Source organism: Lichenostomus cassidix, chromosome 2, assembly GCF_008360975.1.
Source record: "Lichenostomus cassidix isolate B80296 chromosome 2, HeHo_3.0, whole genome shotgun sequence".
Taxonomy (NCBI): domain Eukaryota; kingdom Metazoa; phylum Chordata; class Aves; order Passeriformes; family Meliphagidae; genus Lichenostomus; species Lichenostomus cassidix.
Window position 1 is genome coordinate 125674183 of NC_139482.1, and position 6330 is coordinate 125680512.

Below are 6330 nucleotides of genomic sequence, written 5' to 3' on the forward strand. Positions count from 1 at the left end.
AAATTAAGTAAAAATCAAAAAAAACAACATTTGTAAATCCAGCATCCAGCGCATCTTCTTGAGATTTGCAAACTAAGAAAACAGACTATTGAGAGATCTTGGATAACAAATTGCAACGTCTGCTACAAAGGATAAAAATCTTTCATACTCTATATGTTCAAATATTCAAATTACTTAAAAGAAATGGAATTATAAAGACACCAATTTAAAACACAGTAATCAATCCCCAAAATGAATTTCAGTCTCCAAGACAGGATTTTTTCATTACATCAGACAAAGATTAGCAAACAAAGGGTGGCAAAATTCAGAATTTAAGGTCACAGCCACACTTTAGCCCAAGTACTTCACATACCTATGATGCTGATGAAGTCATGTGTCTTCTGACCTCATTGAGAGTACTGACATTTCAGAGGAGAATACTTCACCAGGTGACTATTTACATGGGAAAGACTGATTTGTCAGTGAATATATCAGGTCAACGTTTCTCAGTTTTCTAGTATCAAGATAGTTTCTGAATACATTTTTTCTTTTGCACATATTTTCTGCTGAATATAGCTACAGAGTAAATGTCAGACCCTAATCTTATGAAGTGTTTTGTAGATAATCCTTCTGCAAACAGACCCTGTCAATTCAGTTCTTACTTGTAACATCTCTCATTTGCTAAACCTCTGGATCTTAAGGTGTAAGACTGCTGACGAATGCAAGCAGCTAGCTTTCCTAATCACATAATGTTCTCTCATGGCTTTTCAGGGCAGCAGTGCAACTAGTTTTGAAATGCATAGAGTGGCTGTTCGTAACTCAGTATGACATCCTTCCATCAGTGGGCATTAGCAGATGCTTTCTGAAGAAGAAAAAATTGCATACTTAAATGGAGAAAGTGTCCTAGTTACCAGCTGGGTGTTTTTAAGTGTGCTTAGAACTAACCCGAGTTTGGATTATTTTAATAAATCTTTCATGACACATAGTGAGTAAGAAGGATCAAAGGGTGCAAGATGAATTCTTTTTGCTCATAGTATTTCATCACTCATGTGCAGTGATGATACACAGACAGAAATTACTAGTGGATAAAATTTTGAAAGTCGATATTAAAGCCACTGAAAAAAACTATGGGGTAAGATTATCAAAGAACTTGCAGATAACATGAAAACCAGCATGAAAAGGCATGCTTTTAAAACATCACTATAGCAGTACATATATCTTTGAAACCAAATGCAGAAGTTTCATTATAAGAAATATTTATAAGCCCATGTGAGGTTATAAAACCATGATGGATTTTTACATTTTTTTCCCTTGGCTTGACTAAAATGCTCTATTATTGCTGCTAATTTTTATTTTCTCCCATGTAGAATGTTGTAGCATAAGTAATATTTACTTTACAGAAATTTTTGTTGGAGGAGATGATGATATTTTCTCCTTTTAACTAAGTTGATTATATTCTAAGTGCTATAATAGAGTGATATTTTTTGTATTGGGATGATATCTACCATAAGTTCAGGTCAACAAAATACAGCTGACGTCAGCTTCAGAGGATAACATTTATTTTTTGTGGTTATGATATTTTGTGGTGCACCCTACTTGATTATCTTACTCTCTTGCTCTTGTCCATCAAGAGTTGCATCCAGTTGACTTCTAAAGACTAAGAGCAGTCTTTCATCTTTCTACAGTTTCATTAAAATTAGTGATGATGAAAAGGATCTGATAGAGTGGTTTTGTCTTTTGAAAGCTAAATATCTACTCAGTGAAAAAAAAATGTTTATTGACATCAGGATTTGTTTTAGTTTGGAAATGTTTATACCAACTATAGCTAGTAGTTCACCATTGAAAAACACAGATGATGCTTTTTTAAGGATTATTTTTTACTTTCTCATACGGATTGATTCCTGAAAATTAATTTATTATTTTTCAGTGGGTTTCTGGTGGGTAGTTAATAAATATTTCAGTTACTATTAATCCTTGTTTATGTTATTTTCCAGTCTTAAAATAGATGAACTTCACAATTGTATGACACATGCTCTGGAACGCATTTTTATAGAAATGAAATTATATTTGTATTTTCTGATTTGAATTTTCTTCTTTGAGTTGTGCTATTTCATGACTAAGAGTTAGCTAAATGTATTTGTTCTGCTGATTGAAGAAAAATGGTTGAAATCTGTAGTAGTTTCTAGATTAAGCTGAGAGTTCTTTTCTCCATGATGTTAAATATTTGTCATTTTTACAAGGGAGTTCTACTTATGAAATTATTAAACCTTCTACAGCTGTCTTTGTTACTTGAAATAAGCCTTATTTGCCACTGTTTAGTAAAGCTTTTAATTTATTTTTTTAATTCCATGATATTTTGGCCAGTGAAGTAGAATTCTTATTCATTAAAAACTGTTCACTGCATAACTGACAGGGAAAAGAAAGTGGATTTCTTACATGTCAATCATCATTTATCAAGAATAGCAAATCATCTTGTCAAAAGTAATAGTTAATGGAAAGAGTACACTCAGAAACTATTACAGACAGATAAAAAAATAATACAGTAAGGGCAAAATGCAAGACTGAGCTTAACCAGAGCTCATCATTTAGTCTGCTTCTGCAGGTACAAAATTTGTCATGAAATTTTGAGTAGTGTGCACTCTCAAGCACTCTTAATAATGGGGTTAGGGTAGCATTAGAACCTCAGAAGAGAAAGCTTTTGATCTTGGGCTGCAACATGTAGGACAAGGCAGGGAGTTACAGAGGAAATACAGTGCTTGCAAAAGAAAGAGTGAAAGCCCTTTGGCCTGATCTGCCTTGAGATAAATATATTTTTGAAGTCTTTCCCTTTGAGAAATGAAGTGCTTCATGTTGTGTGTCCTTGATGACAGTCTGCCTGCACTGGGGTTTCTAGGTCAACATCATAAAGAAAGATTGAGAAGATGCTGGCTGTAGCTCAGCATTGATATTTTATAGCCCACTCAGCCTCTGCTCTGTCCATTGTGCTCTACCTGCCAGCAGTTCAGGCTGGACAGTGCATTCCCATGGCCAGAGGAAAGCAATGATTATCCAATAACCCACAAAGAGCTTTGCTCACAAGCGAAACCTGGTAACCTACAGTTATGCAACAGAGTCATAGAGCATCCTGTACAGAACTATTTGTAAATCTCCTTGCCAGGGGCAACTCGTCTCTGTGTCACCTGGGAGATGACCCCTGACAGTACTCTTGAAAGCTAGAACCCAATTGATCCATTCAACAGACCTATATCCTGCATTTCACATCCACTGTGTCAATCTCTGTTATTAGCTATTTTCTCCTGCATTATAGGGCAAATCAATCAATTTCAGTGGTTTTAGTTTTGTTGCATCATGATTTTAGAGGTTACAAAATGAAAGATGCAGTAATGCAGACATGCACAGGAGTAAATTATTTTCTGTGTCATTTCATTTACCTCCAAGGAAAAATTAGCTCCCATAAACCTCGATATGCTTGTTTGTGTTTGCAGGATCAGGCCCTGAGCAACCTGACAGTTTTATACAGCTATTTTACTGTCTACTTAATACACTTAACGCACTTACAGCTGTAAGTCTGATTTTATATCGAGTCTTGTATGGAAGAGATCTTGGGCAAGATTCCATTTTCCACCACACTCCTTTAAAAACATAGAAAGATCATGGTAATAGGAAGTATTCTTAGCTTTTCCACTTTACTTACCTTTTACCCTATGGTTACACTCCTAGGTGCATCTGTCAGAAGTTATATTAAGAGTTTTATGGGAAGTATTACAAAGAGTTTAAAAAATAAATGGGGTTTATGTAATTTCATAACAAATTTAGGGATAGACATAGCCACTGTATAAGAGAGAACGTCTCTCCATCTTTGGAAAAGCAGATGAAGTTGGCTGTGCACACATTCCAGTACTGCTTTTCCCTGGATCCTGAGTGAAATAGTTGGGGTGTGTCAAAGAATTCCTGTCAGCAAGTTGACAATTCAGGACCATTAACTTGCTAATGTAATAGGCAAACTGTAACTGCCAGTTCCAAACTTCAGAAGAGTCTTCTAGGTTACACCTTAGATATAACCTTATCTTGCCATCATCACAATAAACTGTCAGTCCAAAAATTATTTTAAAAGTAAATTACATCTTTGTGCAAAAATAAAACAAATCAAAGGCATTGCTTACAAGAAAGCATTTCAATGAGTTACAGTAAATTTCAACATTTGTACTTCAGAATGGGTAAAATACACATTAAGAAACACTAGGCCTGGAAACTATTAGACTTTATTATGTTTTTTATTTTTTTCTTAAGTTTGGATCAGGTTGCTCAAATGCTTCATCTTCAAACAGCTAAGAAAATATTTAGTAATACCACACAGGCAAGTGAATCTGGAGATTCCATGTATTTATAAATGAAAGGACATATGCTGAAACCAGTGCAATTACAGTAGTTACACCAGCTAGGGATTTTCCTCAAACTGATCAACAGGAAATTAGATTTGAACAAGAATATGATGAGAGTATTCATTTTCCTGCATGGCTCATTGCATACTAACACATTAACTAAGAATACAAAGTAGTATAATACTCTAAAAATGACTGCAGCAATCAATATTTTTACATTTGCCTGGGAAAAGATAATGCAAAGTGAAGTTTAAAGTGAGTGAAAGCTATTATGTCAATTCATTCACCTGCTAATGTATGTAATATGGGGATTGCTTAGAGCTATGCTTTATGACAGCACAAGAATTTACAATAGCTTCTCAGAGCTGTCACAACCCAGTCACAACAAAAATAATCAATATAGTATTTTTTTAAACATAGAAAGCATTATCAGAAGAGGCTTGCTTAAAAAACCCATATTAAATTACTAGGAAGTACTTTCCTTTCTTTTGCTGTATGTGCATGTGGGCTATTTCTCTCATACTTTCTTTATCTGTAAATTGAATTTAAGGAACCCAATTGTATCTCAGAATAGCTCTCAGAAATCATTGTATCAAAGGTACTGACCAGAGAGATCAAGAAAAAACTTTTCTTTATATTTAACTTGAACCTTCTGGGACTCTATTACACTAAGTGACATAGCAAGATAACGCTAAGATATGGTCACTGGCCCAAGAGACCTGCAAACTAAATTCAGAACAAAAACCAGAGAACTTTTAATGTGAGAGAAGATAGGAAACATAGGCAAGTGTTGGGCAGTGGGATTGGTAATGAATTCTGTGAGGTTTTATTCCCAGCTAAAGTTTCTCATAGGCATATGGACTGGATTGACGTGCCCTTGTGTGCATGGACCTTTTAGGAATCAGAAGACTTGAACCCAAACCATAAGGCAAATAAAGTATGAAGAAAGAAGGAAGTTCTGGCTAAATTTTGGAAAAAATATTAGTGTGAAGAAAGGAATGTTCAATCCTGACCAAATTTACCTAAAAGCAGAAGAAAATAAATTTGAATCTCAGGTACTATTAGTCCGCTACACTGTAAGACAATAGATATTCTGCAAATGTAAAAAGTCAAATATTTATAAGCAGTATCTAAGTACATGAAGGTACAAGAGTTTTCTCTTCAAATTGCTGCATATGTCTTGTTACCAAACTACACATGATGACAGTCCTGTTGCAGGCGTGGGATCCAACAAACAATTCAAGCATGTGTTTAACGTTAAAAACTTTGGAGATTCCAAAACTATTACAAATGTTTACCTGTTTCCTTGGATCTGGAGTAATAAAAAACCAAACTTAAATCTTTGAAAATTATCTCCCTGCCGCTCCATCATTGTATTATTTCTATTTTTCATAAATTCCATGAGCAGCATTTAAGAAACTGGAAGAAAGAATACTATAGGAAAAAGAAAAAAAAAAAGTAAAAATAAAATGCCAAGGCAACAAGTAGAGCTGTTCAGAATTATTTACTTGATGAATTAAATATTATGTCACCAGACATTCCCAAAACCAGTGATTACATTTGTTTTAAATTTATATTACAATATTAAATTTAAATATGGTTGCTAGTTAAAGTATTGCTTGAACAAAATTCAATTTCTTTCTCATCGATATGATTAGAAACTACTTTTTCTATAACAACTTCTTTATTTTAGCTTTTTTCCATGACTGGAGTAACAGTGACCTACATGTAGTCAATGTTCTCACCTCCTGGTGTAAGCAAGTGATTTCCCTTTTTTTGGTTCATTCATTGTCACTGGTACTTCATGGAGTCAGTGTGGATATTGAGTAGAGGATAGGAATTGTATTGTCTATTGTGGTAATAGCACTGACAGTATGTCTTTGACAAATCAGTTAAATCAATTTTTTCTATTATTTAGTAGAGATGATAATGAATCACCTTGAATCAGTATTGTCTCCATATCATGAAA

The 6330-nt window shown here is 34.2% G+C and overlaps 1 long non-coding RNA gene across 1 annotated transcript; it reads left to right on the top strand.

The window, feature by feature from the left end:
- Nucleotides 1-3168: 3168 nt before the first annotated feature.
- On the top strand, nucleotides 3169-5318 carry LOC146442201 (uncharacterized). Its single transcript, XR_014849570.1, has 3 exons — nucleotides 3169-3380; nucleotides 3465-3541; nucleotides 5260-5318. It is a non-coding gene; the product is annotated as an uncharacterized LOC146442201 (long non-coding RNA).
- Nucleotides 5319-6330: the final 1012 nt, after the last annotated feature.